The following is a 13308-nucleotide window of genomic DNA, read 5'->3' as shown; positions in this document are numbered from 1 at the left end:
AGAAAGAGATGTGACCACAGACAGAAGAGGGAAAGGCCACGTGAAGACAAAGGCAGAGAATGGAGTGATTTGGCCACAGTCAGACTGTGAAGGACAAATCAGAGGCGTGGAGCCATGCAGCCTGGGCTTGGAGGATCAGATCGGCTGCTTCTTGGCTTGTGATTGTGGCCACGCTGTGCCTGTCTCTGAACCTGGAGAGTGAAGAGAATAATGTTTCTCATTTTAGAGCTCAGGATCCAGGCCACCAGCCTCCTCCCATCCCAGGGCTCAGGATTCTTGGTGTGGGTTATATGAGAATTCAGTCAGTTATTAATACAGGTAAATGGCTTAGAACATAGTTTACGCTCAACAAAGGACAGCAACCAATACTGAGAGGTAGCAGCACAGGACTCGAGGACGGAAGGGTCCTTTAAATGCGAGGTGGCCAGCTCGGACAGCTTACCTATCTCCTTTGTACTGGTGTTTAAAATACACGTGGTGGCTGGGCGCAGTGGCTCACACCTGTCATCCCAGCACTTTAAGAGGCCAAGGTGGAAAGATTGCTTGAGCCCAGGAGTTCAAGACCAGTCTGGGCAACGTAGCGAGAATCAATTTTTTAAATAAATAAATAAATAAAGATAAATTTAAAATATACTTGGTAATGGTCACATAGGTTAAGTGTTATAGCTTGAAGGATATATATAAGTTCAAACAAAAACATATATACATACACATATACATTATATACGGCATTTATACAAGTATCTATAGAGAACACATATAGAATATACGTGTGTAAATATGTATGGAACATATACTACTATAGCCACTACAAATAGTGGATATCTGTTCTGTAGCATTGCACAAACACTAAATTAGTAAAATCTAAACCATTGCTCTGAGAGGTAATATGTACACATAGATAAATATCTCAGATAGATTATAATCTTTTTTTTTTTTTTTTTTTTTTGAGATGGAATTTCACTCCCATTGCCCAGGCTGGAGTGCAATGGCATGATCTTGGCCCACTGCAACCTCCACCTCCCAGATTCAAGCGATTCTCCTGCCTCAGCCTCCCGAGTACCTGGGATTACAGGCATGCACCACCATGCCCAGCTAACTTTGTATTTTTAGTAGACATGGGGTTTTTCCATGGTCAAGCTGGTCTCGAACTCCCAACCTCATGTGATCTGCCCGTCTCAGCCTCCCAAAGTGCTGGGATTACAGGCGTGAACCACTGCGCCCAGCTGATTATAATCTTAAATCCTAAAACTGACACTTCCTGGTAGATTTTATTTTATTTTATTTTTATTTTTTTTTGAGATGGGGTCTTGTTCCATAGCCCATACTGGAGTGCAGCGGCATGATGATGGTTCACTGCTGCCTCAACCTTCCAGGCTCCGGTGACCCTCCCATGTCAGCCTCCAGGGTAGTAGGGATTACAAGTGCACATCACCATGCCTGGCTATTTTTTGTAGAGACAGGGTTTTGCCATGCTAATTTAAAAAAAAAATTTTTTTTTTACAGATGGGGTCTCACTATGTTGTCCAGGCTGGTGACTACCTCCTGGGCTCAAGGCACCCTTCCACCTCAGCCTCCCAAATTGCTGAGATTAGAAGCATGAACCCCCACATCCAGCCTGACATGTTAATTTTTTTTTTTAAGACAGGATCTCACTCCATCACCCAGGCTGGAGTGCCATGGTGCAATCTTGGCTCACTGCAACCTTCGCCTCCTGGGTTCAAGTGATCGTTACGACTCAGCCTCCTGAGTATGTGGAACTACAGACACGTGCCACCACCACCCCTTCCCTGGCTAATTTTTGTATTTTTAGTAGAGATGGGGTTGTGCCATGTTGACCAGGCTGGTCTCAAACTCCTGATCTCAAGTGATCTGCCCACCTTGGCCTCTCAAAGTGCTGGGATTACAGATGTGAGCCATTGTGCCCAGCCACCATTTTTTTAAATTATTATCTGTAGAGACAGTATCTTGATATGTTGCCCAGGCTGATCTCAAACTCCTGGCCTCTAGTGATCCTCCTGCCTTGGCCTCCCAAATTGTTGGGATTACAGGTGTGAGCCACTTGGGGCAGCCCTATTTTCTTTATTTTACAAACAAGGTCCCCAGAAGTGTTAATTAAGTAGCTTGTCTGAGTCTACCCCCCAAACAGTTGCCAGGGTTGGGAGTCAAACTTCTCCAACTGGCCCCAGAGCTAGAGCTTCTTACACTGAACCACCCCCTGCAATCCCCATCCTCTCCACATATCTGTATGAGAGCTGAGACAAGAAGCAGAGCACTGCCTGTCTGTACTTCTGCTAGGAACCTGTGTGCAGCAACTTGAAATTTTAGCCCCTCTGTGCATGACTGTGAATAGTCCTGAAAGCCCTGAGAGTATTGATTTTAGGCTTAGAAATAAATGTCAGGGAATAAGCGAATTTGTAAACACAGAATCTGGGAATAATGCAGATAGACTACATCTCTGTCCATTCAACTACCATCCAGACCAAGAAGTCGAACGTGCCCACTGCAGAAGGCTCCCTTCCGCACATCTCCTGCTGCATCGCCACCACGTTTCCTCCTGGACTCTCCCCAACCAGAGTAATCACAGTTCTCACATCTATTGCCAAGGATCGTTTTTGCCAGGTATTAGACTTCACATAAATTGAACCATACAGTATTGTTAGATATAAATAAGTACATTCCATGTCCTTGTACTTTATTTGTGCCAGACATGCTCACAGGCACGTCCCAGCTCACAGCCTACGCCCCTTCCTCATTTAGAAATGTTATCACTTTTCTAAGTCCTTTTGCAAGCAACTTCCTCTTTTCCTTTGTTCTCCATTGCCTTTACCTATTTAGAAAAGTTTTAAGTTGTTAGCCAATCAGGTTTAGTATAGATTGCAAGGTCCAGCTCCAACCAACAGAGATCAGACACAGCAGTGAAAACCCAATGCATAAGGAATAAATATGCCTGCCTTTCCTTTGTTCAGGGTGCTTTCATGGCAAGATTGCTGACAAACAGCACCCTTTCTGCAGAAAGTAAAATTGCCTTGCTAAGAGATCCTTTGTCTCAGTACTGATTTTTCTTTGCAGCAATGAGCATCTGTCTCCAGCAAGTATGTACTCTCTTGTATCTGGCATTTCTCACTCTATATTATGCCTGTGAGTTTCTACCGCGTTTTAGCACATACAATGAATTAATTCCATTTTATTGATGAATTATATTCCATGGTATGAATATATATTAATTTACTCATTCACTTATTGCTGGATATTTCGTAATCTTCAGTTTGAGACTTTCATAAATGAAGCTGCAGTGAACATTCATTTGCCAGTCTTTGAGGACATGTAGTTTTCACTTCTCATGGATAAATAGCTGAGGTGAAATTGCTGGGTCATAAAAATCCTCAGCTTTTGTAGACACTGACAAAACATTCCCCAAAACAATTGTACCCATTTACACTCCTACCAAGGGTACAAGAGAGTTCCAGGTGCTCCACATCCTCACTAACACTTGCTATTGTCAACCCTTTTCATTTTAGTCATTCTGGCAGCAGACTAAGAGGATCTCCTTAAAGTTTTTATTTGATTTCCCTGATAACTGATGCTGAGTTCTTTTTCATGTGATTATTATTACTATCAATTTTTGAGCCAGAATCTTGCTTAGTCACCCAGGCTGTAATGCAATGGCGTGATCTCAGCTCCTTGCAGCCTCTGCCTCCCGGGTTCAAGTGATTCTCCTGCCTCAGCCTCCCGAATTGCTGGGACTACAGGCACATGTCACTACACCTGTCTAATTTTTGTATTTTTAGTAGAGACAGAGTTTCACCATGTTGGCCAGGCTGGTCTCAAACTCCTGACCTCAGGCGATCCATCCCCTCAGCCTCCCAAAGTGCTGGGATAACAGGTGTGAGCCACTGCGCCTGGCCTGAATATCCTTTTTTTTGTTAAGTGCTTGTCCATGTCTTTTGCCCATTTTAAAAATTGAGATGTCTTCTTTTTGTTGATTTGTCAGAATTCTTTATATATTCTGAATACAAGTTTGTCATCAGGTACACAAATGACACATATCTTCTGCCATATTCTGAGGATATAGGAAGAAAACCAAAGTGTTTTTCTGATGCTCTTACTCCACAATCAATACTGAAGACTTCTGTGACCTCTTATCACCAAGAAGTGTGTGGGGATTTATCTCCATCAGCAACCAATCAATCAGTTTTGCAGCCAACACCAGTTATGTGTCCTCTAATTCAATCGAATTATGACACTATCAACCTGGAGATAGTATCAGATCCCACAGACCGAGGTCTCAGTGCCACAAGGCTGCCCCCCACTTGTCATGCCAATTGCAGGCCCCAGTTTGTTTTACCTAGGATTGTTTCTGACCCACTGGCTATAAATCAGGACTTCCATGACCCTCTCTTTGGGTTCATTTCAATTTGCTAGAGCAGCTTACAGAATTCAGGGAAACACATACTTATGATAACTGGGTTTTGATTGTTTGGTTTTAAGACAGGGTTTCCCTCTGTCATCCAGGCTAGAGCACAGTGGTGCGATCTCTGGTCACTGCAACCTCCGCCTCCTGGGTTCAAACAATTCTCCCACCTCAGCCTCCCGAGTGGCTGGGATTACAGACGTGTACCACCACACCTGGCTCGTTTTTGTATCTTTAATAGAGATGAATTTCATCATGTTAACCAGGCTGGTCTCGGACTCCTGGCCTCAAGTGATCCGCCCACCTTGGCCTCCCAAACAGCTGGGTAGAGCTGCCAGCCCTCAGCAGGTGCACCACCCTCTAGGAGCCTCCGTGTGTTCAGCTCTCCAGAAGCTCTCTGAACCCAGTCCTTTTGAGTTCTTAAGGAGACTTCATTACAGAGGCATGCCTAATCAAACCACTGGCCACTGGTGACGAACTTAACCTTCAGCCCCTCCCTCCTTCCGAGAAATTGGGAGGTGGGCTGAAAATCCCTACCCTATAATCCTGCCTTGATCTTTCTTGTGACCAGACCCCTATCCTGAAGCGACCACCCATTAGTCAACTCACTAGCCTACAAAAGACATCACCTTGGAGGTTCCAAGCATTTAGGAGTTGTATGCCAGGAAAGGGACGGGAGGAATGAAGACCAAATATATATTTCACACTATCACACCATTCACCCGTGGTTTGAACATGGTTCCCTTACACCAAAAGGATATACAACTCAAAAGATACTGCCACATTACTAGAATCCCATTCAACCATTACCAATTAGTTCAGTCCATCATATTGTATGCGTGTCTCCCAGGGTGAGGCCACTCAGGTTTGCAGGCTTCCATTCTATCTTGTCAGGTTCTAAAAGCAGGAGTGGTCTCTGCAAGCATACAATTTCACCCTCTCAGGCATCTGGTATAATTGAGCTAAGAGACAATGTCATCCCACGTTCTGAGCATCTTTCAAGGTGTTAATGTAATATTAGACTTTCTTCATTATATAACCCATTTATTCATTCCTTTACCTTCAGCTACCATTCTTCCTGCCCTTCATTTAGATCCAAACTTTTCCACCTTTGCAAGGAACACTGTGCTTGTCTAGACCGCAGGCAGCAATACTAGTCTAGCAAGTGCCTGCCGCCTCCCAATCCACTCCCATTCAGACAAGGTAAGGTTACACAGGTGCAGAGCTAGTGGGCTAGTTTTACTACCAGACAATATAGCTGCATCCACTATTAGCCCGGTTTTGCCAGACAGGATGGAGGTACAATCTGCCTCTATCAGGCTTTAGGGAATTCTGACAAAAAAGGGATATGGAGAGATTTGTTAAAGGATCCAAAATTACAGCTAGATAGGAGGAATGAGTTCTAGTGTTCTATAGCACTGTAGGATGACTTCAGTTAACAATAATACACAGCTTCAAATCGCTAGACGGGGGATAGTGAATGCTCCCAACACAAAGAAGTGAAACATTTTTGAGACGATGGATATGCGAATTACCCTGATTTGATCACTATATATTGTGTGTATCAAAACATCACCATGTATCCTGTAAATATATGCAATTATTATATGTCAAGTAAAACAAATAATAAGCAAAAGAGCATAGCTGCAGTTTTTGGCTTAGGAATCATCCCCGCTTCCAGCACTTGTAGTTTCAAGACCTGGTTCTTATCCTAGTGTTACCAAGATGCCAGGGGTTCATTCTAGGTCCCATTGCTAGATGCACAGAAAACCAACCACTAAGACAATAAGGGTTGCTGGAGAAGAAGATGTTAATCAGGTGCTGAAGCCAAGGAGAATGGGAAATCAGTCTCAAGTCCACCACTGACTGACTAAAACTGGGGGGTTTAAATATTGGGGAAGGAATGTAAAACAGGAATTAGGGAGGAGTATGGAAGCAATCAGGAGAAATGAGGGATTCGGCCTCTCATTGTCTGGGTGGCGTAATCTGGTGAGTTTCAGTCCCTTGTCTGAAGGTCAGTTTCCTAAGGAAAGAACTCAAGTGAGACAAATGTGAATTTCAAGTTTTAAGGCCAAAAGGGTCAATTTCTAGGTTTATTCAAAAACTCGGCGGGTGAGGTGGCTCACTCACACCTGTAATCCTAGCACTTCAGGAAGCTGAGACAGGAGGATTGCTTGAGGCCAGGAGTTCGAGATCAGCCTGGCCGACATGGCAAGACCCTGTCTCCACAAAAAAAAGTTTAAAACTTGCCAGGCACGGTGGCACACACCTGTAGAATACTTGGGAAGCTAAAGTAGGAGGATCACTTGAGCCCAGGAGATGGAGGCTGAAACGAGCCAAGTTTGCATCACTGCACTCCAGCCTGGGTGACAGAGCCAGACCCTGTCTCAAAAAAACAAAACGGTAAACACCACTTCTATGTTTTTTGTTTTTTTTTTTTTGAGATGGAGTCTAGCTGTGTTGCCAGGCTGGAGTGCAGTGGCACAATCTCGGCTCACTGCAAGCTCTACCTCACAGGTTCAAGTGATTCTCCTGCCTCAGCCTCCCGAGTAGCTGGGATTACAGAAAGGTACCATCACGCCCAGCTAATTTTTGTATTTTTAGTAGAGACAGGGTTTCACTATGTTAGCTGGGATGGGCTTGATTTCCTGACCTCATGATCCGCCCACCTCAGCCTCCCAAAGTGCTGGGATTACAGGCATGAGCCACCACGCCTGGCCAGCAAATACTACTTCTGTGGGACAATTGGGTTGGTTTCACTCGGACCACTGCATCAGGTAGGAAAAAAAAAAAAAATGAAGTTACATGGGGAAGAAAGAAAAAAAAAGTTGTAGTCATTATAGCAACACTGGCAAGAATTGCATAGCCACAGTAGCATCTTCCCCACCCCCACTTTCCCAGGTCAACCAGAAAACAGGAAAGTCTAGTGGTGGCACTCCTTTAGTCTCATCAGGTTAAGTGCGAGCACACACTCAAGAAGGCATGTAAGCCAGCTCTTCCTGCCTTTTTTAATTTTTAATTTTTATGGGTACATTTTAAAAAATTTATGGGTACATCCTTCATGCTTTTATCTCCCCTGCTTTAGACAACCAATGTTTTAATGGCTCATTCCACCTCTTGATCAAACTATTACTCAAAGGAGGACATCTCTCTGCCCATTGCTGGACATTATGGGCTGTACAGTCTGTTCCTTGGTCGGAAGACATGATGGCAGCCTGTACAAATCTGTGTAATATATTCTGTTCTGATTCTTTTACAGCACTCTGAGCATTTACATCTTCTGCTAGGTAAGCAAAGGCCAGTCCAGAGTTAGCGTCTATTCCTGTCAAGACCCATTTGTAGCCCCCCGAGGGCTACCAGCATCAGCCTCATTTGCCAGCTGTGCTGGGGACCTTCCACCAGGGAATCTGCCCCTTAGCCATCTGCAGTTTCGGTCTCTCTTGCTGGCAGACAGAACAGTTCTTATTGGCATTACATGCCTGAGAGGGTGCAATAGGAATGTGTTTAGTTTCAGCCCATCTCTGCACTGCTGCAGTGCCCTCATGGACCCAGGTAGCCACCTTACATATCCCTGAGCATACAGGGATATCTGCTTGACGATTTAACCACTTTCCACACCTGGAAGGGAGTTCTTACATATCCCTGAGCATACAGGATATCTGCTTGTCGATTTCAATCACCTTACATATCCCTGAGCATACAGGGATATCTGCTTGTTGATTTCAATTTCAATCAATTTCAATCACCTTCCAAACCTGGAAGGGAGTTCTTCTGATGGGCATTGATATGTCCTACTTTAGGGACCCCTCAAATTTCCAAAGGGCTGTGTGTGCCCCATATGGGCAATCTTTTAATAGGCTAGGTTTCTATTACCCACATGCTTGACTATATGGCCAAGCCATCGGCCACTGCCTGTGAGCCAGCAAAAACCCAAACAGAGGGGCATTTACCAGTGTTCAGTTCTTCAGCATGCAATTCAGCTCGCCAAATGGATTTGTTTTTATCTTCTTTGATCAGAATGGCATTCTTCTAAATAGGACGTGGTCTTTTCATCTTGGAACTGTCATCTGCATACCAAGCAGTTCTTTGTTAGTTAGTTGAGAGCTGTTTATAGGGCACTGTCCAAGTGACAATAGAATCCAGCTGCTCCCCATACGGTTCCAGAGTCAGTCCAAGGGAGGAAAAGGCTCCTTCTCATTAGTATCTCCTTGCTTTCCCCAGGTAGCAGGATCCTGTATAAATCATTTTTTTTTTTAAGAGATGGGGTTTCACCATGTTGACCAGGATGGTCTCAATCTCCTGAGCTCGTGAACCACCCACCTCGGAAAATACTGGGGTTACAGGTGTGAGCCACCATGCCCAGCCTCATTTCTAATCTATTAGGGGACTCTTCTGGGCATTTTCATCTCCATTAGAGTGTTTTTTAATGTAAGTCAAGATATTATTGGTATTTCAGGTTTCAAGATCACTTTATGTCCTCAGTTGTGGGGTAGCTTGAATTAATATCCCATAGAAAGTAGTATTATGAGCCGGGCACAGTGGCTCATGCATGTAATCCTAACACTTTGGGAGGCCGAGGCAGGTGGATCATGAAGTCAGGAGATCGAGACCATCCTGGCTAACACGGTGAAAACCTATCGCTACTAAAAATACAAAAAATTAGTCAGTTATGGTGGCAACCACCTATTCCAGAGGCTGAGACAGGAGAATCACTTAAACCAGGAGGCGGAGGTTGCAGTGAGCCAAGATTGTGCCACTGCACTCTAGCCTGGGTGACAAGAGCAACACTCCATCTCAAAAAAGAAAGAAAGAAACAAAGTAGTATTGTGCTCTTCAAATTGAAATTCTCTAGTCCAGAATCCCAGTAGTTGTCATCGGAAGGTGCTTATAAGCTTTTCCCATGGGCCCCAGTCTAGGTTCCATACAGGGCTCTGTCCCAGGGAATCTGTCCATAGCATCACTCCATCTTCTATTCTACACGGTGTGGGCTCCAGAGATCTGACTGGTTCCTATTTAGCATGTCCAGTTAGTATTGTTTAAAGGCAGATTTACATGGCTTTTGTTTTATAATGCTAGGTATGGGAAACATTTCCAGTCATACAATGTCCAACCCCCTAAAACAATCAGGTAAAATCACTTCAGAGAAAGTGTGTTCAAATATACCAACTCGCCTATAAAGGTTTATCTTAATTCCACCAACACTCACTTTCCTAACTGTAGCCTCTATTAGAACTTTATTAATGGGTTTTAGTTTTACAAGACTAGGTAGGAGAAGTGTTCCCTAGCCAGATATGCTATCCACTCTCATTAAACATTTAGGTAAAGGAGACACAACTTCTTTACATGAATCTTGCTCAAGCATTCCAACTTTCATAAGTCTATCAACTCTTAAATTTTTATGTTTTCTCAATCTAATTATACCCCAAGTCAGAACTTCACCAATGGATGTTGGTACCATCATCAGTGGACCTCCCATATCAAGGAGTCCCAGGAATTTCTCTTCACCATCCCTGATCATTTTATCCACTTGTGTGTATAAAGCTTTCTTTATGTTCCCATCAGGGGATTGAGTGAAGGAACCCTTGTTCGTTGGTTAATCTTAATCTTGATTAAACTGCCAGACTATTGTCCCAGGAAATTTCAGGTCAGATTTCTTATTATAATCTTTGCTTTCTGACTTTTAAAATTTCTCCAAACTAGGGTAAATATAGCAAACGTTTTTGGAACCCTTTAATGTTAGGGAACCAGCAAGGACTCCCTTTGGCTCACCCAACCGTCAATAGTATTATATTAAGACTTTTGTTCTAACTCCATCAATTTCCATTTTTACTCATCCCACTTCTGACACCAAATCTGAGGCTATAGGGAAAACAACCAAAGTGTTTTTTTCTGTCATTTCACTCAACAATCAACACTTATGTGTTGATTGGTGTCACCAAGAATTGTGTAGGGATTTCTCCTCGCCAGCAACCAATTAATCAGTTCTGCAGTGGACACCAATTGATTGTACTCCAATTCAGTCCTCACACTATCTACCTGGACCTCACAGCAGATCCCACAAGTTAAGGGCTTGGTCCCACAAGACTGTCCCCCACTTCCAACGCCACTTGTAGGCCTCAGGTTCTTCACCTGTGCTTCTGACTGACCAGCTACGAACTGGGGTTCTCATAACCCCCTTCTCTTCAGTTAATTTTTGTTGTTGGTTTTTTGTGTGTTTTGGGGGGTTTTGGGTGTTTGTTTGTTTGTTTGAGACAGAGCCTCGCTCTGTCACCAGGCTGGAGTGCAGTGGCACGATCTTGGCTCACTTCAACCTCCACCTCCTAGGTTCAAGTGATTCTCCTGCCTCAGCCTCTTGAGTAGCTGGGACTACAGGCATGTGCCACCACACCCAGCTAATTTTTGTATTTTCAGTAGAGACGGGGTTTCACCATGTTGGCCAGGATGGTCTGGATCTCTTGACTTCATGATCCATCCATCTCGGCCTCTGAAAGTACCGGAGTTCAGATGTAAGCCACCACGCCTGGCCCAATTAATTTTTTAGAGCAGCTCAAAGAACTTAGGAAACACATACTTATGTTTCCCAGTCTATTATAAAGGAGATTACGAAGGATACAGATGAAGAGATGCACAGAATGAGGTGTAGGGGAAGGAGAATGGACTTGCCATGCCCTCTCCAGGCATGCCACCTTCCAGGAACCTCCATGTGTTCAACTATCCAGAAGCTCCCTAAACTCAGTCTTTTAGGGTTTTTAAATGGAACATTCATTACATAGGCATGATTGATTAAATCACTGGGCATTGGTGATCCACTTAACTTTCAGCTCCTATACTGAAGCGACCTGAGGCCTGCCAGTGGAGGTGAAGGGTGTTACAAAGACCAAATATATCCTTCACAATATCACACATTTATAGCTCTTGGCATTTAAAAAATTCTCCATGTCTCTTTTTCCTGACCTGTGAAATAGGGATAGAGATAAATTCTGCTTCAGAAGGATGTCATAATGCTTCAAGGAGATAATATGTACAAAGCGCTTAGAAAGATGCCTACACGAGTGGGCACTCATATGTTATCAGGCATGGGATGGGTCATTTCAGGAAGAGGGAGCTCCTGTTCTCTTCCTAAGTCTGAATGGCCCAGAATTCAAAGAGGATCAATAAATGGCCTTTCACCAGGATCACAGTGGATTTTGTAGAGTGGTGGGCTGGTAAGCTGATTCTCCAAAAAGCAGAAAGTCCTGATTTGTAGTGTTCACCATTGCTATGGTGTAAATCCTCCCAACATGGCCAATTTCAAGCTAACAATGGTTTAACATCTGGCTTGCACAATTTCTGAAAAGTTAATAATTTGCTCTTTTGAGCCAATGCAAGCCACCTCCAGAACACCATCAGCTTTTGCATCATCCAGTTTTGTGAACACGGGCGGGTCTCTTCTTCCCTCTGTATTTTACTTCCCTCCATCTCTCCAAATGGAGCTAAGCCATCCAACTCATTCACGCAGTACGTATTTATTTGAGTACCTGCTACATGTCAGTCACTAGGGTGAGCTGGGCTCTGGAAATGCAGCCTTGAACAAAAGCAGACAAAACCAAGACCAAAACCCCCATGAAGCTTACGTTCTGGAAGTGGGAGCGGGGGAGAGCAACTCAAAGTAACAGTGAAAGAAGAAAATCGTTAATGTCATGAAGACGTGTGACACAGAGTTATCATGTTGGGAGTAGGAGCTACTTTGGATGATATGATCAGTAAAGCCTTCAGGTTTTTTTGTTGTTTGTTTTGTGTTTTTTGAGACGGTGTCTCACTCTGTCGCCCAGGCTGGAGTGCAATGGCGCGATCTTGGTTCATTGTAACCTCTGCCTCCTAGGTTCAAGCAATTCTCCTGCCTCAGCCCCCCAGGTAGCTTGGGATTACAGGTGCCTGCCACCACGCCTGGCTAGTTTTTTGTATTTTTAGTAGATACAGTGTTTTGCCATGTTGGCCAGGCTAGTCTTGAACTCCTGACCTCAAGTGATCCGCCCACCTCAGCCTCCCAAAGTGCTGGGATTACAGGCCTGAGCCACTGTGCCCAGCCCAATGAAGGCTTCTTAAAGGGGAGAAAGTGAGACTTAAGAAAGAGCCATGTGCCAGTGTGGTGGGAAGAGCATTCCAGCATAAAGAACAAGTGCAAGGCCGGGCCGGTGGCTCAAGCCTGTAATCCCAGCACTTTGGGAGGCCGAGGCGGGTGGATCATGAGGTCGAGAGATCGAGACCATCCTGGTCAACATTGTGAAACCCCGTCTCTATTAATACAAAAAAATTAGCTGGGCACGGTGGCGCGTGCCTGTAATCCCAGCTACTCAGGAGGCTGAGGCAGGAGAATTGCCTGAACCCAGGAGGCGGAGGTTGCGGTGAGCCGAGATCGCGCCATTGCACTCCAGCCTGGGTAACAAGAGCGAGACTCCGTCTCAAAAAAAAAAAAAAAAAAAAGAACAAGTGCAAAGAACCCTGGGGCTGGAATTGTTTGGTTTGTGTAAGGGACGGAAAGAAGGCCACAACGGGCTGAGTGATTGAGGCAGGGCGTGGCCGCAGCTGGTCCAGGTGTTTAACGCTTGTTGTTCTGAAGGTGGAGGCAAAGACAGAGGCCAAGAGAGCAGAGCAAAGGCTGCTACAGCCAGAGCCCTACAGGGAGAGATGGCGAAAGCTCAGACCAGGATGGGAGAATAAGAAAAGGACAGAGCAGCCGGGCACGGTGGCTCACGCCTGTAATCCCAGCACTTTGAGAGGTGAGGTGGGCGGATCACCTGAGGTCCAGAGTTCAAGACCAGCCTGACCAACATGGAGAAAGCCCGTCTCTACTAAAAATACAAAATTAGCTGGGCATAGTGGCGCATGCCTGTAATCCCAGCTACTCGGGAGGC

Source organism: Aotus nancymaae, unplaced genomic scaffold, assembly GCF_030222135.1.
Source record: "Aotus nancymaae isolate 86718 unplaced genomic scaffold, 86718_ANA_hifiasm-v0.15.2.pri h1tg000028l, whole genome shotgun sequence".
Classification (NCBI taxonomy): Eukaryota; Metazoa; Chordata; class Mammalia; order Primates; family Aotidae; genus Aotus; species Aotus nancymaae.
Note: the sequence above shows the minus strand (reverse complement) of the source record.